This window comes from Monodelphis domestica, chromosome 4 (genome assembly GCF_027887165.1).
Source record: "Monodelphis domestica isolate mMonDom1 chromosome 4, mMonDom1.pri, whole genome shotgun sequence".
In the NCBI taxonomy this organism is placed as follows: Eukaryota; Metazoa; Chordata; class Mammalia; order Didelphimorphia; family Didelphidae; genus Monodelphis; species Monodelphis domestica.
The window spans coordinates 83,573,187-83,599,383 of NC_077230.1; the positions used below are offsets into that span (position 1 = coordinate 83,573,187).

The 26,197-nt window shown below is 40.1% G+C and overlaps 1 protein-coding gene across 1 annotated transcript in view; it reads left to right on the plus strand.

Moving 5' to 3' along the window:
• Window positions 1-3,929: 3,929 nt before the first annotated feature.
• Window positions 3,930-26,197, plus strand: part of NR1I2 (nuclear receptor subfamily 1 group I member 2) — a 70,433-nt gene continuing 48,165 nt past the window's right edge. The window contains 1 exon segment of the mRNA XM_056793503.1: window positions 3,930-4,411. The gene's annotated coding sequence lies outside the window, so the exon portion shown is untranslated.

Consider the following 26,197-nt stretch of genomic DNA (forward strand, 5'->3'; position numbering starts at 1 on the left):
CTGAGGGCTCCTGATGGGACTAGGTTCAGCTGGGTTGGTCTGGATGTGCCCCGAAGTAAGAACCTCTGCTGCTTCCCTGCTTCCCTGCCCCCCACCCCAGACTGGCCCAGGTTAATTTCAAGGTGAGCCCTTTGGAGCAACCCCTTTGCAGGACCCGAGGTTTCTGTCCTTTCAGAAGACCCTGCACTCTAAGGGGGGAGGGGCCCTAGCCTCCCTGAGCTCTGAGGACTCCTGATGGGATTAGGTTCAGCTGGGTTGGTTTGGATGTGCCCTGAAGCAAAAACCTCCAGTGAGACTCAGATGGAGGCCCCCCCCCCAATCTCTCTCTGTTTCCCTGCCATCTGTGTGTCTGTGTTGGATGCCCCCGAGACTGACTCAGGTTGCTTTCAAGGTGAGCCCTTCAGAACAGCCGGCCCTGAGGCCTTTTTGCCGGCCCTGAGGTTCCCGTTGCTGCTGTGGGCTCAGTGCTCTGGATTGGGGGGGAGGGGTCCTGGGACCTTCCTTCTGCCTTCCCCTTAGACCAGAGCGATCTAGGATTCTGGCTTTTGGGGGGGTGTACCTTTTGATCCGAGTCCATAAGGAGGGTTCCCCAGCTCTGTCCTGTTGTTAAGTTTGAATTTTAGTCCCCTAGGAGCATTCAGTTTGTGATCAGTAAGGAAGGGTTTTCAGAGGTCTGAGCTTTTGCTGCCTCTAAGCCGCCATCTCGACCGGAAGTCGCAAGAGGCATCTTTGAGCACGAAAAGAAAGAAAGGGACAGAGCTTTAGTGAACACATGCAGATACTGTGGAAAGTTTCACAGCCCGAGTTCTGTGAGAGCCCAGCACCCACCATGGGGGCTGTAAAACTGGGGTTCAAAACAGGAAAAGCCAGACTGAAAGGAAAAGAAATTTAGTAGTGGCATAAAGAAAACTGCTCCCTGGGAGCAACTGCAGTTTTTAGTGTACAGATTGGATTTCCATAGAGCTTTTTAGGTTCCCTTCGAGCCTATCAAATGAGCTAAAGGGCTTAGCACAATGCCTGGTACATAGTAAGCGCTATATAAAAGCTATTCTAGAGCTACATGGTCTAGCACCGCACTAGGTCTGGAGTAGAAAAGACCTGAGTTCAAATCCAGCCTCCAACACTTATTAACTGTGACACTGGGCAAGTCACTTTAACCCATTTGTTTCAGTTTTTCATCTGAAAAAAGGAGATAATCACAACTCCTACCTTGTGGGTTTGTTGTGAGGATGAAATGAGATATTTGTAAAAGCACTTAGCATCGTGCCTGTCACACTGAAGACACTATATACTTATTCTTTTCTCCTTCTCACTTAGCGTGCAAGGGCCAATCCGTCAGTGGCAGAATGGAAACGAAGGACATAGACAAGCCTTGGGGTAACAGGGGCTGTTAAGGCTCAAGTTTGTTCCCATGGGTAAATGCTTTTCTCTTTTGGTGAAGCGTCTTATCAGAATATCCTGTGTTAACAATAAGTCTCTAAGATGGTGGAAGCCTCCTTGAAGATAGGCTCATCCTACTGGTGCTACCAAAATGGAGAATAACATAAAGCATGGGGTTCTCTGCTTCTTTGACCTCCGAGGTCCTTCTCTGGGGCGAAGACCATATTCATGATACTCATATTCATTTGCCTCCTTCAAACAGACGTGCATTTATTGAAGGAATATTGACCCCAAGAAAGCACCCAGACAGAGGTAAAATGAGATAAGGGATAAAATCCTTTTAGATCTCATTGAGAGATGAACAATAAAGAGACTAAACCAGCCTAGTTTTGTTTAAAAAAACACTTTGCATACTGTAACGTGTGAACTATTAATAAAGCTATGTTCATAAAAATAAGAAGTTCTTTAATTAATTAATAATTAACTATATAATATATATAACTATATAATAACTAAATAATTAACTAATAATTAATTTTTAAAAAATTAAGAAGTTCTTTAAGAGATTGTCTCAGCCCCAATCCAGACCTCAGGGCCAAGACCTTTGGAGCATCTGAATCTGATTTGCTATCCACTCCTCCCTAGAAGTATTTGGGTGTCCAACAAGCACCAAGCCAACATAGCCTGGAGCATAAAGCAGGTTTATTAAAATGCACATAAGGATCAAAGGGACAAATGTCCTAGCACATTTATTTTTTAAATAATATTTTATTTCCCCCAATTAAATGTAAAAATAAATTCTAACATTCCTTTTTTGCTTTGTATTCCAAGTTCTCTCCCTCCTCCCTACCCTCTTTCTCTTACCCCCTTTCCCCCTCCCTAAAAAGACAAGCAATCAGATATTTATTTACATGTGCAATCATGTAAAACATTTCCCTATATTAATCTTTTTGTGGAAGAGATCTTAAATGAAAAGGAGGAAGAAGGACAAGAGGAGGAGGAGGAGGAGGAGGAGGAGGAGGAGAAGAAGAAAGAATGTTTCATTCTGCATTCAAACTCCATCAGTCCTTTCTTAGAGGGCAGATGGCATTTTTCATCATGAGTCTCTGGAATTGTCTTGGATTACTGCACTGCTGAGAATAACTAGGCCATTCACAATTATTTGTCAGAAATATTGCTGTCATAAAGCTAATAGGTTTATATTCCAAAGAGATAAAAAAATGGGAAAGGATCTATTCAAACAACAACATTTATGGCTGTGCTTTTTGTGGTGGCAAAAAAAACCCCTAGAAAATAAAGGTGTTCCTTGATTGGAGAATGGCTGAACAAATTGTGGTATATGATGGTGATGGAGTACTATTGTGCTATTATAAGGAATGGTGACTTGGTGGATTTCTATAAGAACTGGAAAGACCCACATGAACTGATGTGGGATGAAATAAGCAGAACCAGGAGACCATTATATACCGTGGGACACTCAAATATGATTGACTTTGCTACTAGCAGCAGTGCAGTGATCCAGGACAATTCTGAGGGACTTAGGAGAAAGAAAACTATCTACATCCAGAGAAAGAACTGTGGGAGCGGAAATGCAGAGGAAAACATATGATTTATCACTTGTTTGTATAGACATATGATTTGGGGTTTGGGTTTTTAAAAATTACTATATTACAAAAAATAATAACATGAAAATGGGTTTTGAGTGATAATACCCGTATAATCCAATGAAATCGTCAGCACCAGGAGGTAGGAAGGGAGAGGGGAGGGAGACAAGAATCATAAAAAAAGTTTCTAAAAATATTGCTGTCACTGGGTAGAGTTCAGTGCTGCTCACTTTACTTTTCATTGGTTCATGTCTTCCCAGATTTTTTCCAAAATCATCATGTGTCCTAGCTAATTTAACAAAGCAGCAATTATATCCCATCTTCCGAGGGGTAGAATTTGTAGCATTAGGGGCTCAGTGGGTTGAGAGCCAGGCTCAGAGGTCCTGGGTTCAAATTTGACCTCAGACACTTTGTAACTGTGTGACCCTGGGCAAGTCACTTAACTCCCATTGCCTAGCCCTTACTGCTCTTCTGCCTTGGCACCAGTGCACAGTATTGATTCTAAGATAGAAACAAAACTCAAAATTCATAGCATTCAAGCTCCTGCCGCAGACAAGTGCTATTGCAGATCTCTCAACTTCACTCCGCCTTGTCTCCCAAGGCCTTATCTTTTGGCTCTAGAATCTGCTGCCTTTGTCCCAGCCCCCAGCTACCACCACGTATCCCACAGTATAGTCGCCGGGGCTCCCCGCTCAGTTCCACGTTCCTGACTGCCAGCCTCCAGGCGGTTTCCACGTCCGCCTCTTGGGTTTCTCTTGACTCCAAGAGACGTTGGTGCACAAATGAGTCCTGCAGTTTTTCTCCCCTTGTCCCCAGAGGCAAAGCCAAAAGACGGTTCATGTTCTTTCAGCTCGAATCACCTGTCCGCGCGCAGGCTACATTTTCCTAGTTACACATTCACTTCCCAAGCAGAGTAATAGACTTTTTTGGTGGGGAGGGGGATTGGGAGAGGCGGCGGCAGCTCAGGACTCAGCTGTGCTCACAAAATGATTTCTGCTCCCCCATCTGGGGGTTTTGGAATGAAAACGTAACATCAAGTTTGGTGGGGAGAGGGAGGATTAATGTGAGCAAATACGGTAACACATTCATTTACTTGGCCCGGACTCACTGGACTTGGGACCCAGGAGTGCCAGACGGAGGGCTGTGGCAAGGAAGGGACTGAACACTAGGCGGGAGCCGGGATTGACTTAAGCCTCGGGGAATGACCCGGGAAGAGGCTGAAAGGAGAAAGTGCTGCCCTCATTCCCGACTTGCAGCAGGAAGCCACTGCGAGAGCAGCTCCAGGATCCCCTCCTGCTAACCCCGGCGTCGCCTTGGAACGTCTTTCTTTTAGCATCTCTTGCCGGCGGTTCCCCTGGGTTTTCCCAAAGTGTCTTCTCCCCTCCTCCGCCCTCTTAGCCCCGAGGAGCGAAGGTGTCAGCGCACAGGTACGATTTCTTTTCTCTTCGTTTCCGGGGACTCCCAAGTGTTGACGCCCCATCTCCCCAGGAAGAAATGGTGTGGAGAGCAGAGATCAAATCTCATTCTGTGTATCTGAAAGGCTCAGAAACCCAACTGACTGGCTTCATTTTGTTTCTTTAAAATTTTATTTATTTGTAAAACCTGAGAATTGATACTAAGCATTCAGTCCAAGGCAGAAGAGCGGGAAGGGCTAGGCAGTAAGGGAGGTTCTGTTATGATCCCCATTTTACAGTCGAAAAAACAGGAGAAGAGTTAAATGACTTATCAAGGGTCACACAGCTAGGAAGTTTCTTAATTCCAGATTTGAATCCCAAGACTTTCCTTCTCCAAGTCTGGCTCTCTATCCACTGAGCCACCTGCCCCTGATTAGCTTCATTTTTATAGACCAACAGTTCTTGACATAAGAGAGTAATCACTTTTTAATTTCAAGATGAAGATAATTATAAGAAAGGGACTATAGTACTAATAGCACCTTGGAGTCCTAGCTATTCATCACATTTACCCTTGAAGAGATGACCACAGGGCAGTATGTAAGCTTCCTTCTTCAGCAGAATCAACATGATACCATGAAAAGAGGGTTGGATTTGAAGCCAGAAGACCAGAGTTCAAATCCTGCCTCTGCCACCATCCATGTGACTTTGGGCAAGTTACTCTGCTCTTAGTCAAGACTGTCATCCTCCTCTGGCCCTCACTCCCCAAGTACTCTCCATTTTCACCTCTACAGTAGTTTGTTGGTGGCTATTAGCTGAGTATAGTTTACAGTCCAATAGAGCGACATAACTCTAAACCTCCCTTTCATTATTGCCAAGGTATTCACCCACAGCAACTGCCATATAGGAAGGGAAGAGCTAGGTAGTACAATGGCCAGAACACTGGTCCTGCAGTACAGAAAGATCTGATTTCAAATTTAGCCTCAGATAATTACTTGCTGTGTGACCCTGGGAAAGTCATTTAATCTTTGTCCACTTCAATTTTCTCAACTGTAAAACTGGGACCATAATAGAACCCTCACAGGGTTGCTATGATTTCTTTGTAAAGAAAAGATTTGTAAAATGCTTAGGATAGTGCATATGGTAGGCGCCTAATAAATGTTTATTCCCTTTCCTTCCTACTGGCTGGGTCTTTGTTTCCTTACTTGCAAAATAGAGAGAAGTGGAATCAATGGCCTCTAAGATACATTCCAGCTAACTGTATCATTTTAAAATGAATGGCAGTTCTAAAAACAGCAACAAATTCCAGCCAAGGATATTGCTCCATGCTTGTTGCTGTGTAATAAATATTCAAGAGAGGATTTGAACACAGGCAACTCTAACTCCACAGCCAGTGTTCTGCCCTTTACACCATGACCCTCAGTAAAACTATAAGGAACATATATGCTTAGTCAAGTAAAATAGATTCTTGTATTGGCCACAGACAAAAATGTGTCTCATCCTACATATTTACTTTTGAAAGACCTAACACAATGATAAGCCATGATTTCAGAGCACTGATGATGAAGAATGCCACCGACTTCTTGGCATTCCCCTCATTTTTAAAAAAGTTTATTTAATTAGTCAATTTAGAACATTTTCCCCTGGTTACAAGATTCATGTTCTTTCCCTCACCTTCCCCCAACCCCTTCCTGCAGCTGACGCACAATTCCACTGGGTTTTACATGTGTCATTAATCAAGATCTATTTCCATGCTGTTGATGTTTGCACTAGGATGATCATTTAGAGTCTACATCCCCAGTCATATCCCCATTGACCCATGTGATCAAGCAGTTGTTTTTCTTCTGTGTTTCTGCTCCCACAGTTCTTTCTCTGGATGTGGATAGTATATTTCTCATAAGTCCCTCTGAACTGTCCCGGATCATTTCATTGCTGCTAGTAGAGACATTCCTTACATTCAATTGTGCCACAGTGTATCAGTCTCTGTGTACAATGTTCTCCTGGTTCTGCTCCTCTCACTCTGCATCACTTCCTAGAGGTTGTTCCAGTTCCCATGGAATTCCTCCACCTTATTATTCCTTTGAGCACAATAGTATTCCATCACCAACAAATACCATAATTTGATCAGCCATTCCCCAATTGAAGGGCATCCCCTCGTTTTCCAATTTTTTTGCCACCACAAAGAGCACAGCTATGAATATTCTTGTACATGTCTTTTTCCTTATTATCTCTTTGGGGTACACACCCAGCATTGCTATGGCTGGATGAAAGGACAGACAGTCTTTTAGTGCCTTTTGGGCATAGTTCCAGATTGTCCTCCAGAATGATTGGATCAATTCACAACTCCACCAGCAATGCATTAATGTCCCAATTTTGTTTGGCATTCCCTTTAGAAAGTAGATCTACATAGGGATCTCTGGGCAGTTAGAAATGAATATACTGAATTCTTAAGGAAAAGGAAACAATCTAAGGAGAGAGAGGGACAAAGATAGGGGTGATGGGAAGTTGCAGGAGACCCAGCTTCATCACTTCATAAATTGACCTGGACCGTTCTCCATAGAAACGTACAAACAGGTTCCTAACAAAGATTCCATGATGGAAGGTCCCCCAGGAGAGCCCTACAGTCCCCAGAATTGTCTCACCAACTCTTCCTCCCCTTATTGCTGTGTTATTGACTGGCAGAAGCTCCCCTAGGTCTTCCTAACTTCTTACCCCAGGGCTCTTGGTACTCCAAGTGCAATCCTTGGGTGGACCAATCGGCTCTCTCCTATCCTAATAATAAACCACAAGGTGCATTTTTCAACTAGACCAGTCTTGCAATAGATGAGGTCCCAGATCACAAATGAAAGGAGGCAAGAGCTTTAGAGGAAACTATTTAGCATTTAGTGTTGTTGTTCAGTCATTTAAGTCATTTCCAACTCTTCATGACCTCATTTGGGTTTTTCTTGCCAAAGATCCTGCAATAGTTTGCCATTTTTTTCCTCCAACTCATTTAACAGCTGAGGAAGCTGACACAAACAGGGTTAAGTGACTTGCCCAGGATCACCCAGCTAATAAATGTCTAAGGCTGAATTTCATGAATGCAGGATGTTGAGACTTCCTGACGGCAGGCCTGACACTCTATCCCCTGTGTCACTTAGCTGCCCCTTGGCACATAAATATGCACTCAACCAATATTTGAATTGCATAGAAAGATGACTCAAAACAAATGCTCTACACATGATCCTTTAAAGATAGCTGGATAGACCATAAAAGCAGGGGATTCAACAATTGACAGAATTGACCACCTTCCCCTCGTGGGTATTCTCTCCTCTCTGGGTTTTCAAGACACTGGGCTTTCTAGCTTTTTCTCTTTACTTGTCTGATTACTTCTCAGTTTCCTTTCCTGGATCTTCATCCTTGTCACAGATACGGTCCCATTCACAATTAGTGGATACTCCCAAGGCTCTGTGACCTGTCTGTCTAGATCTCTGTTCTCTTATCTATAAAATGGGGATACCTACCCTACTTACTTTAGAAGTATTACAAGAAAGAATCAAATGTAAAAATGCTTTAAAAATCCAAATGTAAAGATACTATAGAAGGAAAAGATATCACCCTCCTTCCTATTTTATATGAAAGATCACAGTCCTACTTTAAAGAAGATTTTCTGGAAGAAATTGCTGAATATTTTTCAAAAGTGATCTCCAAAGATGGTCAAGTCCTACAAATAATATAGAGTTAAGTTGGTAAGTTTCCTTGGCATTAGAAGCTTTCCATTAAAGACTGGAAAACCATTTGCCATGGTTAGGGGGGACTTTATATTTTCATCAGACTTGAGAACCTGAGATTTTATGAATTTATACACAATTCCTTTCCTCGGCTTCTCTCGATCCCTAGACTAGGATCTTTCTAGGTTATATTGGGATCCTGGTGATAAAACCAAAGGAAAGAGGTGTGTAAAAAGATGACTGATTAAAATCAGAGGTAACCTGGTGGACAGCTAGCAAAGAATAACAGAGCCCTGAACTTTTTTTTTAATCCTTATCTTCTGCCTTAGAATCAGTACTGTGTTTTGGTTCCAAGGCAGAAGAATGGTAGGGACTAGGCAAAGGAGATCAAGAGACTTGCCCAGGGTCACATAGCTGGGAAATGTCTGAGAACAGATTTGAACCCAGGACCTCCCATCTCTAGGCCTGGCTCTCAATCTACTGAGCTACCCAGCTGCCCCTAGCCCTGAACTTTTGATTTGAATTGGTGCCAAAGGATAATACTGCTTCTCTCGTCAACTCTCTGACCTCTTGAATCTGGTGATCAGTATAATTGCAGCCCAGAAGACCAATATTCATTTACAGCAGTATGGAGATAACCAATGACTTTTCAGTTGTTTTAAACTCATTGAACTGAACAAAGGTTTCTCCAAGAACTCAACTCTCTGACTTGCAGCTGGCTAAATCTCCTATAAAGTTTTGAAAAAGGAGAGATAGTACCTGCCCAAGAGAAAGACATGTGGAAGAGACAGAGGAACACCTAGTCTCCTGATATTCCACAGCAAGACCTTTGGAACTCATTGGCCAAGATATGGAGGGGAAAGGGTGAGCAAACTAAAGGAACGAAGAGTTTATGAGGTCTTGTTTAAAGGAAAGCAGAAGGAGGAAGGGTAAAGAATCCCAATCTGTCACTAAAGACTGGAATGGAAGGATTGCTGCCATTTAGAAATGAAGGAGTCAAGAAAAGAAATGACTATTACAAATACTTAACTATTCTGAAAGGAGTTACTCATCATAGCTAACCATTGCCATGTTTCCCAGATCTGGAGAGTTTCTATTCTTACCATGGTATGATCTGAAAAGATGGTGCTTTCTACTCTATGCCCAACAAATGCTATTCTTTATTGACCACAAATCCGATTAATACCACTTATCAACTTCTCTTTTTAAAAGTCTGTTGGCATGTGCACCTAAGTAAGCATCTTTCATTCCAGGCTGGCTCAATTCAGTGAAATAATAATTCAACACACATTAAACGATGACCTTGTCCTTAGCTCTCTGCCAGGCCTGGAGAAGAGTCAAAATTTATATAAGAAACACTCCCTGCTCTCGTGAACCTTGTCTAGTAGAGAGGAATGAATGGAATGTACACAGATAATTGTGATACAAGATAAATAATGGTAGATGTTATTTGTATGTCCCCCTTTTCAGGCCTGCATAGCACTTAAATACAGTCTCTGAATTGATTTTCACAACAAGCTGTAGTGGGTGCTATTATTATTATCCTGTTTGGTAGATAAGAAGGCTGAAGTTCAGAGGGGTTGAGTGACTTTTTTAATCTTTTTAAAATTTATTTCTCAATTACATGTGACAATAATTTTTGACATTTGGTCACCAAAATTATAAGATCCAAATTATCTCCATCTTCCTCCCCCTCCTGGCAATGGTAAGCAATTTGATCATAGTTACACAGGTATTGTCGTGTTAAACTTCCATATTGATCATTTCTATAAGAAAATACGCAGGTAAAGCCAAAACCTCAAAATAAACTGTAAATAAACTGATGTGGGGGATAGTGTACTTTGATCTGCATTCCAACTCCAACAGTTCTTTCCCTGGAGGCAAATAGCATTCTTTGTCATAAGTCCCACAAATGGTCCTGGATCTTTGTGTTGTCGATCTAAGCCTTTCACAGTTGATCATCTCATGGTATTATAGTTACTGTGTACAATATTCTCCTGGTTCTGCTTATTTCACTCTGCATCATTTAATGGAGTTCTTTCCAACAGCTAATAAATTCTGAGACAGGATTTGAACTCAAGTTGGCTTGATTCCAAGTCTAGTATGCCACCCACTATGCCATCTAGCTGTCCTATCAAAGGAATGAAAGTGGCGTGCTATATGATATTTTACCAAAGGAGGATAGATATGTTCCTACCAGTGCTTCCCTAGGGAAGGCTTGCCTTTGATTTGGGTCTTAAAGGATGGGTAGGTACAAAACAGGTACAGGGTGAGAGGAAGAGCATCTCAGGCATGAAGACCAGTGTAGTGTAAGCAAAGAGAAAGAGGTGGGAAAGTATGATTGGGGAAGGGGTGGGGATGGAGTCCAATTTGCCTGGAAAGTAGAATATAGAAAAGGAGTAAGAGAAGGCTAGGAAGGTAGGATGGTGCCCACTCCAGGGGGGCCTCAAAAACCAGACTATCTTACCTTTTATTCAGTAGGCAATAGGAAGCTACTGAAAGGTTTTGAGCAGAGATATAAATCTCTGACTGATACTATTGGATGTGAAAATACAAGATGACTCCATATGAAAATTCTTTTTGGTGTCCAAAGGAAAGCACTTGTTTTCCTCACTTTGGATTTCTGAAAATACTGGACTTATGCAGCAGAAAACAACATTAGATGGTTCTAGGGGAGATAAATCTAACAATCCTACTAATGGCCCATCATCCTGGGAAGAAACCTTTTGAAAAATCATCTTCTGTCGACTGTGTATGAATCAAATCTCATGACTTCCATTACAGTGGCAGGGAACCAGTTCACTGGGCCTCAATTTATGAGGGCATTGGACTTTGGTAGATAATATCTAAGGTCCTAACTCTAAATTCCATTATCATCTGCTCTTGCATAATTTCTAACAAAAAGTAATTCTTGTCACTTGGAAAAAATGTAGAAAACGGATGCAGACAGAACAGCATCTAAAACTTATTCCTTTTAATTTAAATTTTCAAATGTCTATGGAGATAATCAAGGTAAGTCTTGGACTTCCAGGCTAAGATGGCTAAGTCTTCTCCTCATAACTGACTGATATAAAGCACCTCAAAAGGACAAAAATCAAAATCAGATGAGCAAGGGGCTCTACTGTAGGTCACAGCCTTGAAGGTAGGCAGGGTTTGGGCACTTACATGCTATACAGGGTAAAATTACACCTACCAAAGTGTGACCTGATTACCCCTTCCCCACTCCACCTACTGAGCCAGAGTCAGAGCAAATGAGGGGCAATCTTGAGGTTCTTGGTGGGGCTGGCTGAGTACACCACAGACTTACCCCTGAGGGTAGCAAGACTATGGACCCCAGGAGGCTGAGGAACAGGAAGCTTGGACACAGAGATAGGGCAGAGAGGGACTGCCCACAGCAGATGTGGTGGAGACTAAAAAATAGCCTCAGGGCAAAAACCACTCTGTAGCTCAATACACAGAGAGTTTCCTACCCTCCTCACTCAGACTTCTGACTGGAAGGGAAGAAAAAGGCTAACACAGCAATGGCCACCAACACTCAAGAACTATAATCTATAACTACCAAAAAAAATACGAAAAAGCCTCTGACCCTGAATAACTTCTATGGAGAAAAATAGCAGTCTACAGAGAAGACAGCAAAGAGTGACAAACAAACAAACACATCCAAACTTTCTCCCCCCAAAATTGGAAATTGGTCACAAGCTCTCCACAAACTGAAATTGGAGTTCAAGAACCAAATAAGAAAGATCGAAGAAACTTGGCAATAAAAGTGGGACATAGTTAAAAAAAATAACAGTTTAAAGGACAGAATCTCCCACTTGGAAAAAGAAGCCCAGTAATCACATAAAATGATAAGAAAATTGAAGACCAGAATTGACCTACTAGAAGCCTTGAAAAGCAGGATAGACCAAACTGAAAAGGAAAATCAAAAGATCATAGCTGAAAACCAGTCTTTAAAGACTAGAATTGGGCAAGTAAAAGCTAATAATCTCAAAAGATAGCAAGAATTAATAAAGCAAAGTCAAAAGAACGATAAAATAGAAGGAAACATGCAATATCTCATTGAGAAGATGACCAATCTGGAAAACAGGTCCAGGAGAGACGATTTGAGAATTATCATAGGTCTACTTGAAAACTTAGAAAAAAACAGAATCATTGACATCATATTACAAGAAATTATCCAAGAAAACTGCCCTGATATTCTTGAACAAGAGGGCAAAATAGACATTGAAAGAATACATAGATCACCCTCTATATTAAATCCTCAAAAGACAACCCCAACAAATGTAATTGCCAAATTTAAGAGCTTTCAAGCCAAGGAGAAAATATTTTAAGAAGCTAGAAATAAAAAATTACTAAAGGACCACAAAGCTTGAAGGTATTCAAGGTAAGTCTTGCCAAGTTGCCCCACTCATTAGACCTGGTTGCCATTGTTGCACATAGGCTAAGACATTGAAAGATGTCTTTTTGACCAATCTCCAAAGATAGCTTCAATATTTTGTACCACTGTTTCATCTGGACCATTTACTTGAGAGTGATGAGGGGCAATGCTTCAACTCAGAAAAGTTTCTAGTCTACAAATTTCTTAAATAGTTGAAATATGTACATTCTTATTTTCAGAAAATATGGTGTCTACAGTTTCAAAATGATTAGGGCAGATCTTTCTAGCAAATGTTTAAGATGGAGTGAGAAATGTTTTGAGCTATTTTAAGATGGGATCTATCACAATCCAAAAATGTCCCCTTTAATAGGAAAAACTTCATTCATTGTTGGCTGAATTATAAACTTATAGAATCTTTTTGGAAAGCAATTTGACAGTATGCAATATACATTTAAAAAAATATATCCTTTGACCCAGTATTTCCATTTGGAGGAATCTACCCTTAGCTGCATTATTTGTAATGGCAAAACAAAAACAAAAAATGCCTAAAAACTACCCAACTGCCCACTAGTGGGAGAATGATTGAGCAAATTGTGATCCATAAATGTAATAAGATATTATAATGGAATTGAGAAAGACAACCATGTGAAACATTAGGAAATATGGAGGAATCGTTATGAAACAATGCGAGGTAAAAAAGATAACCTCAAAAACAGTGTGCAATAATTTGAACTATATAATAGAAACATGAAATGAGAAGGGATATACAAAGATTCCTGGAGAAAACTTTGAATGAATAAAAATGTATAACATGATTGAATTTTATAGCATAGTATAGTGGAGAGATTCTTTTTTTTTTTATTCCTTACTTTCTTAGGATTGATACTAAATATTGGTTCCAAGGCAGAAGAGCAGAAAGGGCTAGGCAATTGGGGTTAAGTGACTTGCCCAGGGTCACATAACTAGGAAATGTCTGAAGCCAGCTTTGAACCAGGTCTTCCCAACTTCAGGTCTGCCATTTTTTCCCGGGAGCCACCTAATTACTCCTTATGAAATCATTTCTAAGATAGAAGGTAAGGGTTCATATAAAAATGTGGGGGCATTAATGGTCATAACTTCTTTAACATTCCCCTCTTTTGTTAGCTTTGCCAGTTTGCTGGATGTCAGGTGAAACCACAGATTTGTTTTGATTTGTATTTCTTTTATCATAGTGATTGTGAACCATCTTTGATATGGCTGGTAATATTTTATAATTCTGATTTTGAATCCTATTTGTTTTTATCCTCTAGCCACTTACCAATGGCTTTAGGTCATATATTTTTAATCTTATCTATATTTTTATATATTGGATTCTAATCAGAAATGTTTGATACAATAATTTCCCCCAGTTGACTGCTTCCTTTATTTATGAAATAGCTTTTCTCATGTAATTGAAATTATATCTTTTATCTTTTGTAATCGCTTTTATCTGTTATTGGTTAAGAACTCACTTGTTCCCCTTAGCTGCGAGAAGCATATGATGTACTTCTTTTCTAATGTTTTTCTGGCACAACCTTTGACATTCCAATCAAGTATCTATTTTGAATTTGTTATGGTATGTGGTCTAAGATGTTGGTCTAAACCTAAATTCTCCCAGACTGCTCTCTAAGTTTTCCAAGAAATTCTTGTCAAATGGGGATCATTTTCATAGTTATCAAGCTTTCTATGAGCCTGGCATTTGGGATGACAAAAAAAGACAAGAACAAAGTTTCTTCTTTCAAAGTGCTTACAGTTTATTGAGGGGAGGTAATGTGCCAACAACTTACATACATACAAGAAATATGTATAAGCTGCGCTCTTTGTGGTGGCCCAAAACTGGAAAACGAGGGGATGCCCATCAATTGGGGAATGGCTGAACAAACTGTGGTATATGTTGGTGATGGAATACTATTGTGCTCAAAGGAATAATAAAGTGGAGAAGTTCCATGGAGACTGGAACAACCTCCAGGAAGTGATGCAGAGCGAGAGGAGCAGAACCAGGAGAACATTGTACACAGAGACTAATACACTGTGGTATAATCGAACGTAATGGACTTCTCCATTAGTGGCGGTGTAATGTCCCTGAACAACTTTCAGGGATCCAGGAGAAAAAAAACACCATTCATAAGCAAAGGATAAACTATGGGAGTGGAAACACCGAGAAAAAGCAACTGCCTGAATACAGAGGTTGAGGGGACATGACAGAGGATAGACTTTAAATGAACACTCTAATGCAAATACTATCAACAAAGCAATGGGTTCAAATCAAGAAAACATCTAATGCCCAGTGGACTTACGCGTCGGCTATGGGGGGTGGGGGGGGAGGAAAAGAAAATGATCTATGCCTTTAACGAATAATGCTTGGAAATGATCAAATAAAATATATTATAAAAAAAAAGAAATATGTATAGTATATATAGTATAAATAGGAGACAATTTCAGAGGGAAGGTATTGGGGAAGGATAGAAAAAGGGACAGGCAGGAAAGGTTTTTTATAGAAAATAAGATCTAAACTTGTAAAACCCAGTGGAATTGCTTGTTGGCTATGGGAGGGGGGCAGGAGGAGGGGAGGGAAAGAACATGATTCTTGTAACCATGGAAAAATATTCTAAATTAATTAAATAAATAAACTAAAAGAAATAAGATCTGATTTGAGTCCTGAAGAACAGAAGAGGTACAGGAAAAGAGAGACAGTATTCCAGTCAATTTAAAAATCAATTCTGGGGCATGATTGTAGCTTCTAGACAATGCTTTCATGCAAATAATTCCCTAGCATGCCACATGTAGTTTGGCTCAAATAACACAGATATCCAGCTTAGGGAATAGTATCACAAATTCTTCAGAGAAAGCATCCTTTGTGAACAGGCAACCTATATTGATCACTCATGAATTACTTGAATCCCCGAAGTAGTTTCTCTTTACGCTCTCTTCCATATTCAGTTCAAGACCAAGCTGTTGGGTTCATGCATACTTAATCCTGTATCTAAACATTCTGAGGAGATTGATCTAAGTCTTCTAATACCAAAACTCGTAATCAAGGTCTTAGTGTCAGTTTACAGAAGAAGTTCTCATCCATTTTGTGTGTATCATACCCCCTTTGGCAGTCTGGTAAAGCCTGTGAACCCCTTCCCAGAATTGTTTCTATAATTCCAGTTGTGTCCAACTCTTTGCAACCCCATTTGGGGCTTTTTTTTTTTGGCAAAGATACTATAGTGGTTTGCTATTTCCTTTTCCAGCTCATTTTACAAATGAGGAAACTGAGACAAATGATCTGCCCAGAGTCACCCAGCTAAGTAAGTTTCTGAGACCAGATTTAACTCAGGTTTTCCTGACTCCAGACCTGACACTCTATTCATTGCTCTGCCTAGTTGCCTGCCTTCACAGAATGGTGCTTTTTAAATACATAAAATACATAGGAACTAAAGGTATAGTATTTTTTTTATCGAAGTTCATGGACCCTCTGAAATTTATCCATCGATCTCTTGGGAATATATAGACCTGTGGCTTGGAAAAATTATCATTCTATATTGCCTTTGCAGGCTTTCAGACATAATATAAGCAGTAAACTTTATAATGCTTATAAGTACTGCTAAGTGCTTCTAACTTGTAATTACCCAAGAAACACTGAGAAAAAGAGTTCAGCACTGCATATATTGTAGAATAATTAAGGGATTAGGCTTGTCCTCAGAAGAGTGCTGAGGGAGGCTTGCAATAAGTGTAAATGGTTGGGGCCCACATGCAGAGATTCTGTAGAATGGCTCAGCTCCCAAAACAGCCTGGAGTTTTCTCTCTTTCACCCAATGCCAAATTCCATTCTGTACAGGTTCTTAAGTAGGAAGCAATCATGCCTCTGTGCTTTCTGGCATGGGATTAAGCACAGCTCTATGCTAACACCATCAGGTGAAGCTTCAGCCCAAGAATCAGTTTATTTAACAAAAACCTTCCATTCAAACATTTAATGAGTTCGCATGCTGGCAGGAGGCCCCTGCTAAAATCCTATCCCATGCTTCATTGGGGTTTCAAAGATTCGTCAACTGAAAATGCTGGCAGACCCTACCAAGATAGAAAGACTTCCAATATGGCAGATCCTAACAAGATAGAAAGACTTCCAATATGGCAGATCCTACCAAGATAGAAAGACTTCCAATATGGCAGACCCTACCAAGATAGAAAGACTTCCAATATGGCAGACCCTACCAAGATAGAAAGACTTCCAATATGGCAGATCCTACCAAGATAGAAAGACTTCCAATATGGCAGACCCTACCAAGATAGAAAGACTTCCAATATGGCAGATCCTACCAAGATAGAAAGAATTCCAATATGACCCAGTGGACTGTGTTTTTGTCCTCAAGGACCAGCCTATCTAAGTATGAAGAGAACCATCACCAAAGAGTTTATTATCAAGGAAGGACTTTCTTTAGCTACAGTAATTCATTTAACCTTCTAGCAAGCAAGGCATTGAGAGGTTCCAAGTGGATCAGTAGAGGGTTACCCACACCGAGGAAATAAATGATCTTTGTAGTGTAGAAGACTATATAAGGCATAGTTTAGGTCTACCATCTAAGCATTCTAGTATCATAGTCCCCCACCTTTCCAGTGTTGAGAGAAGTACATTTTCTCATCGCCATAGTCAGGCTTGGTCATTATAATTATGTATTATTAAGTTTTGTTTGATTGTTCTTAAAGTTCACATTGTTATAATCATTGTGTGTATTGATTTTCTGGCTCTGTCTACTGTCTATTATGAATCAGTGTATGTTTTCCCATGTTTCTATGAATTACTCTTAAAAAATAACCTCATTTTCTATCTTAGAATTGAGTCTAAGTATTGGTTCTAATGCATAAAAAAGTGATAAGGGCTAGGCAATAGGGGTTGAGTTACTTGGTCAGGGTCACTCCACTAGAAGTCTGAGGCCAGATTTGAACCCAGATCCTCCTGATTCCAGGCCTGCCTCTCTATCTTCTGTGCTATCTAGCTACCTCTTGAATTAGTCTTTTTATCTTAATGAATAATAATATCCTTTTGCATTTATATACTTTGATTTTTTAAAGGTATTGTCTAATCTTTTAGCATCCACTTTGTTTTCAAATTTGTTACCATAAACAGTATTGCTATGAATATTTTGGAGTCTTTGACCTCCCAGCAATAGAAACTCTGAATCACCTAAAGGTGAGGTCAAAATCACCTCACTTCATTTCTGCTTTAATGCCTTCTCTAAAAACATATTTCAGTCAAGCATTCATAGGCCTTAGGTTAAGTTCTAAAAGACCTAGAATGAGATTGTACCAAGAAAACCTGGCCTCTCCTTAGACACATTATAAATTATCAAGTGAGTAGAGAAGGAATTTCAATAAATTGGAGCAAGTGTATGCCCTTGAGCAGTACCCCTCACAACCAAGTCTATCCCCCTTCCCCCCCCCCCCTGCCTGGGAGAGTGTCCAGAAGACACGAGGGCTCTCTCATGTTGGCATCTTAGCCACATCCCTGGATCAGTTAATGATGGTGTCTGCAGGGAGAGCCAGGGATAAATTGGACTTGTGGTTCTAGAAGGAACTTAGCAAAGAAGCTATAGCACCTAAGGGAAATTTCTTGAGCATCCCACAAATGGGAGAAAAAAACTTCCAGTAGCCAGGACCAGTGAGTTACCCTTTTGCCACATGTACTCTCAAAATTTGAGTCCCCTTTCTCCTAAATTCTTTGTAGATTTGTGGGAGAGCATGTTATTGACTTTGGGAGTAGGGAATTATTCTTACTGAACGCCTTTAGTAAACATTAATCTAAAAGATAAGTAATGATGGCTAAATGGATTCTCAACTGAGAATCTTGGAGTTCTCACACACAGACAACACAATGGTAGAGACATGAGCCAATGGCATGAGAGAATCAACTTGAATCAACTCAAGGGAAACAGAGAATCAATCTGACTCACCATCTCTGAAACCCTGAGGGGGAGATATAGCCAGCCTCTATCTGAGAACTTACCTTCTCAGTGGGAACGTAAGTTGGGATAAAATCCTTAAGAGCTTATGTGGAGTAAACAAGCAAGTGGAAAGAACAACAAAGCAATCAAACCTGAATTGTGGAATGACTTGGCCCCACACAAGACAAGTGAGAATGCATGTCCCTCTCTTTTTCAAAGAGATGGAAATTTAAGGGTTATGATGTCAAACTTGGTTGAAATGGTAGGTAGTGTTGTTAAACTGTGTTTTTCCCTTTCTTTTTAATTCCATTGTAAAGGATGGCTTCCTAAGGAAGGGAAGAAAGGAAGATATATTGGGAAATGTAGGTGGTATAAAAATAAAGCATATCCATAAAAATGAAAAATGAAAAAATAATCTTATCCTATCCATAGTGGCAAAAGATAAATCAATCCATTTTTTCCTTCCAGTTACTTATGATATGACCTTTTATATTTAGGCCAAATGTCTATTTGGAAATTACTGTGATACGTGTGTATATAAACCTATTTTTTGCTAAAATACAGTTTTCTCTCACTATATGGTGGTTCACTTATCGCAGCTTCACTGTATTGAGGGTTTTTAAAAAAATAATCTCATTCTGTATCGCAGAATTTTCACTATATTGCGTGTTTCTATGAATGAATAACATACTGTACGCAATGGAAATGCAGTGCGCCACTATGATTTGCACAAGTTTGCCAATGTGAGATCATACACAACTGAGCACAGAGAAGGAATTTCTGTATTGGCTGATGGAATGAAAGGGGACCAACCATACCGCTGTGTTCTGTATCCTGGGTGCTGCTTGACTCAGTGTTTATAAGAGTGTGGGAAAGGTTAATAAGTATGGAAAAGGTTTATAGGAGAGCAGGAAGGGTTTATAAAGCCTTAATATGTATATAAATGATAAAATAAATATAAATAAACAGTATAAAATATAAAAATTGCATGACAACAAAAAAGTAAAATTAATTGCATAAGAGACATGGCTAAACAATCATTTTATCAAAAACACCTATGGGCATTTGTGTACTAAAGGGAGTCAACATATCGTGTCCTTTATCCTATCAGAGTCTTATTTTACTCATTCAAAAAAATGGAGATAATAATATTTGCATAAGAACAAGGTGAAATGATTAAAAAAAAAAGTCAGTACCATCATAAGCAATAGGAGTAGAACTTCAGTGTCATGAGCATTTACTTTCCCCTGGTTTTATCACTCCTAGATTGTTCAGTTCTGGGAATTACATTATAGGAAGAGTGTTATATACACTCTCCACATACTATTTATACATACATATATATATGCATACATATTTATGCATCTGTACATACAGATTGTATTATGTAGCAATTTTGAGGACAAGAAAGTACTAATAATTCAGAAACAAAAAACCCAAGTTACCTTGAAGACAGTTAGGGATTCCATGGGTGTGGGGAAGGAGAATATTCCAGGCAGGGAAAACAGCCAACACAAAATCCCAGATGTGGGAAATGGACTGGTATATCCAATAGAAAATGGTCCTAAAGTAGGAAAGTTGCCTGGAAAGTAGAGTAATATGAAATCAATCAGGAAATATAGATAAAACCAATTCCTGAAAGGCTTTAAAAGCCAAGAGCAGAGTTTGTATTTCATTCTAACAGCAATACAAAGCTACCATAGATTCTTGATTGGAGAAATCACGTAAGTCAGGCCTTAGGGATGTAATTTTGTCAGCTCTGGGGAGGATGGATTGCAAAAAGAAAAGGTTGAAGGATGAAAGATGAATTAGGAATTTATTATAATACTTTGGGAGAGAAGCGATGATGGGGCTGAATAAAGGTGGTAGCTTGTGTCAATAGGAAGGAGAGAATGTTTATGAGTGATGTTGTGGGGATAGGAAAGATAAGATTTCATCTGATTGAATATAGGAGTGAGAGAGAGGGAAGAATCAAGAACTCCTGGGGTTGAAGTCAGGGGCTGGGAAGAATGATACCCTCATCTAAAGGAAGATAGAAGGAGGGTGAAGAGCCTGAGGCAAATAGGATTAATTAGCTTGTGTGGGGTCACAGAGCTAATAAGTATCTGAGGTCAGATTTGAACTCAATTCTTCCTGATTCCAGGCTTGGCACTCTACCTATTGGGCCACCTTATTACCCAGAATGCAAAGCAATACCATACAAAGATCACTGGAAGGAACCAGGGATGTTTATCCTAGTGAGGAGAAGAAGAGTTGGGGCTACTGATATCTGTCCTCAAGTATTTAAAAGGTTATCATGTAAAAGAGAGGTAAAATTTACTGTGTTGGTTCCAGAGGGCAGTAGGAGTGAGATAAATGATAGAAGCAAAACTGATTTCATCTCTTGGAACAAAAACATTTCCCATCAATCAGTGCTATTCAAAAATGGAATGAGTTCTTTTGTTAGGTAGTGAGTTCTTCATGACTTGAGGTCTTCAAGTGAAGGCTGGATTATTTTTCAGGACACTGAAGAGAAGTCATCTATTTCAACCTCCTCATTTTACAGATAAAGAAACAGACTCAGACAAGTGACATGAATTTCCTTAATTCCCATAACTAATAAGTAATAAAATGGGATTTGAGCCCAGATCCTCTAACCCCAAATAGAATACCTTTTTCTGTTAAAGCAGAAGTCCTACCAGATTCCTATGTGCTTGGGCCACATGCCCCATCAAGTCTCCTTCCAACTCTGGGATTTTAAACCTATGATCTAGATAATGTAAAAATACAACCCAAACAAAAGCATTACTCTCTGATCCATATGAGATATTGATCTTACTTTGCCCCCAGCCTAAGGATAATAATGGTGATCATATGAGTTAGTAGTAATATTGTCAGTTTGGAGGACACCTTTCCCACTGGGTAGTCCTTCCTCTGACTGCTGCCATTTTCCTTTGCCCGAGGAATGAAGGAATTCTGAGTCAAACTGCCTGATAGGAAAGAGCTGCAACAAAGTCAATATAACTTGACATATTTGATTCACAGTTATTTCCTTCTTGACATTGCCTTGAAGTTTTGGCTTTTCCCTTTCTTGTATGGATGATGACTTGGGGATCATATATAGAGAGATGAAGTACTATACGATGATTTCTTTATAGAGTTCCAAAAAATAGGAATGAAATTTGTCTGGAGGAACAAAAGATTAAGAATTTCAAGAGAAATGTTGGGAAGGAGTGGGAAAGGAGACTTAACAAGAATAGATTTTGAACTATACTGCAATTTAGTAGTTATCAAAATGATTTGGTAGTGGTTAAAAAAATAGAGATGTTGACTAATGGAACCCATTTGTTACACAATATACAAAAGCAAATGAGTAGGATCACTAGGTTGCTCTTCTGCCATGGCACTAATACCTAGCATTGGTTTTGTAAAAAAGAATTCTTTATTCCTTTTTTAATTTAACAGGGGACCTGGAGGTCCTTTTACCATAGAAATGTGTGGGGATTAACCAGTCCACAGTGACAAGAAGTAGAAACCATAGAGACAGGAAATGATATAGAAAAAGGGTATAAAAGGGGTCAGCATCAGTTAGTCAGGTGGTCAGTTGTGGGGAAGTTGGCTACTGGGAGTGTGTTGGGTTGGTTGTTGGTGTTTAGTTGCTAGAATATAAAAGGTGAACCTAAGCTTACTGATAGGGCTTTTTGGCTTTAGCATCAGTTAGTCAGGTGGTCAGTTGTAGGGAAGTTGGCTACTGGGAATGTGTTGGGTTGGTTGTTGGTGTTTAATGATAATGTCAAAGATCCCTATTTGGGGAGCAGGAGCTCACTCTCTGACAAAAACTTCTGGGACAACTGGAAAGCACTGGCAGAAACTAGAAAACTTCCAGGAAAACTGGAAAGCAGTCTGGCAGAAACTAGGTATAAACTAACATTTCACACCACACATCAAAATAAGTTCCAAATGAATACTTAACATAAGACTCAAAGAATGGCATCCTAAACAAATTAGAGGAGCAAGGAAGGTATTACCTTTCAGATCTATAGAAAAGAGGAAAGAACTCATGATCAGATAATCGAAAATAACAAGATATATTGGCCATTTTTTATTATATGAAATTTAAAAGCTTTGCACAAAGAAAACAAATGCAACTAAAATTAAAGGGAAGTAGTTAATTGTTGGAAAAAAATCGTTGTGTTTCTCTGATAAAGGCCTGATTTCCAAGATATATAGGGAATGGATTCAAATTTATAAGAATAAGAACCATTCTCTAACTGATAAATAGTCAAAGGATATGAATGGGCAATTTTCAGAGGAAAGTATCCATGCTATCAATAATCATATGAAAAATGATTTAAATGACTAATGATTAGAGAAAGGAAAATTAAAGCAACTGTAAGGTTCTATCTCCCACCCATCAGATTGGCAAAGATGAGAAAGGAAAATGACAACTGCTGGAGAGGTTGTGGTAAAACAGGTGTATTAATGTTATGTGTTGGTGGAGTTGTGAATTGCTTCTGGCCTTCTGGAAAGCAATTTGAAACTATGCTCCAAAAGTTACTAAACTATGTATACCCTATGACCCAGAAGTACCACTACTAGGTCTCTACCCTCAAAGAATTCAAGAACAGAAGAAAAGGACAGGTATATACAAAAATATTTTTAGCAGCTCTTTTTTTGACTCAACCAAGACCTAGAAATTAAGGATGTATCCATCAATTTGGAAATGGTTCAACAAAAATCATGATATATAAATGTAAAGAAATACTATCATCCTGTAAGACATGATGAAAGTGATGGTTTCAGAGAAATATGAAAAAACTTGTGTGAGTTGATAAGCATAATCAGGAGAACAATTTATATGATTAACAACCCTGCTTTGAGGACAAAACAACTTTGAAAGATTTAAGAACTTTCTTTAGTCATTCCAGTCATGTTCAGCTTTTTGTGTTCCCATTTGGGGTTTCATGGCAGACCCTGGAATGGTTTGCCATTTCTTTCTCCAGCAAATTTTACAAATGAGGAAACTGAGGCATGTAGGGTTAAGTGACTTGCCCAAGGTTACACAGCTAATTGTCCAAGATTGGATTTGACTTCAGGTCTTCCTGATTCTAAATCCAGTGTTCTACCCACTGCATTATGTCGCTATCCCAATCAACACAAAAACCAACTACAATTGCAAAGGACTTATGATGAAATATGCTACCCTCCTCCTGACAGAGAGATGATGGATTCAGGGAGCAGACTGAGACACATATTTTTTGGATATGGTCAATTTGGGAATTTGTTTTGCTTGGCTGCTTATTTATCACAAGGATTTCCTTTTTCTTTTTCAATAGGGAGAGGCAGAGGTAGTAAAGAGAGAAAATGAATTTTTGTTAATTAAAAAAAGCTGAGCAGCTTGAGGGGAGGGTAGACTAGGATGGTCTGAAACCAAGGAGACCCAGTCAGGCTACAGTTGGCAGAAAAGAAAGAGGGACTAAATGGATGATCTGCAATGTTCTCCTCAAACACCAAGCTGAAGAGCCCTGGTATCAGCAAGGTAGAATTTATACTCCATGCTGACTGCTGAGAGTGAGCTAAGAGGGACTTGCAGTTTTCCTTAAACTCATTTCCCCTGCCCTGGGAAGATGACTCTATGAGCATTTTCCAGGGGGTTGATGACCACTGCCTTATGGGATTTCAAATGATTCATTGTTGGATTTTCCATGATCACTTTGCTCTTCTCCCTGAAGGGGTAGCTAAGTGGTACAGTGATAGAGCTCTGGCTCTGGAGTCAGGAGGACCTGAGTTCAAATCCAGCCTCAGATGCTAGCTGTGTGACCTAAGGCAAGCCATTTAACCCTGTTGGCCTCAATTCCTTAGCTGTAAAATAAGCTGGATTAGGACATAGCAACCATTTCAGTATCTCTGCTGAGACATCCCAAATGGGGTCATGAAGAGTTGGACACCTGTGTGACCCTGGGCAAGTCACTTAACCCTCATTGCCCAGCCCTTATGGCTCTTCTCTCTTGGAACCAATGCACAATATTGATTCTCAGTTGAGCAGGTAAGGGATTGAAGCAAAAGAGTTGGGCACAAATGAAAAACGACTGAAAAATTCTTCCAGAACTCTGGTTACTTGAGGGGGGAAGGTGGAGAGGAGCCTGCTGGGTTTTGCTGTTTTGGCCTGGAAACTGAGAACTTTGAGGTCTTCTAATAAGCTAGAGTAGGAGAGTCCAGAGCTGGGACTGGAATGAGGAGAGCTGAAGTCTAATGCAGTGGGGGAAACCAAAGCATCCGGTGAGGTTACCCCATCACCCACTTCTGTTTCAGTTTTAACTATTTGAAAGAAGATGTCCCAGATTGTGGCTCCCCATCCCATGGTCTTCCCATGGCTTGTAGGAAAAGAAGGAGTTTGGGGAGTCCATGGGACAATGAGCTTCACAGAAGGTGTGCTGGGGTCTTTTCCTGAAGCTTTGTCATGTTTAATAAACCACGTGGCCAAAAAGAAAAAAATTGGTTCTAGTGTGATAGCAACATAAAGCAGGTTTCTTATCTCTTCTGGTGTTTGGCAGTGTTTTGTCACCTACATTTGTAATTTGAGGAAATGCTAAATTTCAAAAAGGATTAATAAAAATGAAGGTGCCATGGGGTTTTTTTCCCCATCCAATTTCCCAGACGCTCTGAAATCTATGCATGGACTCTAGATGAAGAACTCTTGATTATAGAGAATCAAAATTGAGCTGGGGAGGGGGGGCAGCTGGGTGGCAGCTGGGTGGCTCAGTGGACAGAGAGCCAGTCCTAGAGACTGGAGGTCTTGGGTTCAAATTTGACCTCAGACATTTCCTAGCTGTATGACCCTGGGCAAGTCACTTAACCCCCATTGCCTAGCCCTTACCACTCTTCTGCCTTGGAGCCAATACTGATTCTAAGACGGAAGGTAAGGGCTTAAAAAAAAAATGGAGCCAGGAAATTTCTTAGGGGTTGGCTAGAGGCAGATATTTACATTTATTTTAATGCAAAATGAGCCATATTTCCTAATCTACCCTAGATTCCTTCAGCACTTGAATCAGCCAGGATTTCTTTCTTTTTTGAGGCTCTAACACTTTGGTGGGATTGGGCTATGGGCACTTTTAAGGGAAAAGGAGAATCTTTTGGGCATGTTGTATGTCCAAGGCTCTTTAATGGAACCTCTGGACTGGTGGCTGGAGTCGCACTCCACCTGGTGGGCAAAATGGAGAACGACACCCCTTTGCTCACTATTGGCAAAGTAGAACTGGCTTTCTGAAGACCCAGAGAAGGAAGGACCCAAGCCAGTGAGGGCTGCTGTGAAGGCATCTCCTTCTTTGTTGCAGGACCGATGCACCCGTCGAGCATGCAGCCCACACCCAGAGCATATATATTATCATCTCCATTTTACAGATGAGGAAACTGAGCCTCAGAGACACGAAATAAACGTGCCAACACTGGGACTGACTCCCCGGGAGTCTTTTGCCTCCAAGACCACTCTATTTCCCCATAGATCCTGCTTTCAGACATTCACATTACGTCTGCAAAACAAACATTCCATTCCAATGTGCCATTTCCTCTGTCTACAATAACTTTGCCTCCTTTTTTCATTCACCCAGCTTTTCTTCTTTGGGGATCTTGTGGACAACAACTCCAGTCCACCCCCCTTCCTTGTTCTTATCTTATCTTATAGCATGTGTGCATGCCAGCCCTTTAAGCTGTGCTTTAGCCTTAATTGTGTTATTGCATTTGCTTCTTCATGGCTTCTCCTGAACTCTCCCTCCTCTTTCTACTTTTTGGTCCTAGATTAGGTCTTCCATTTTTC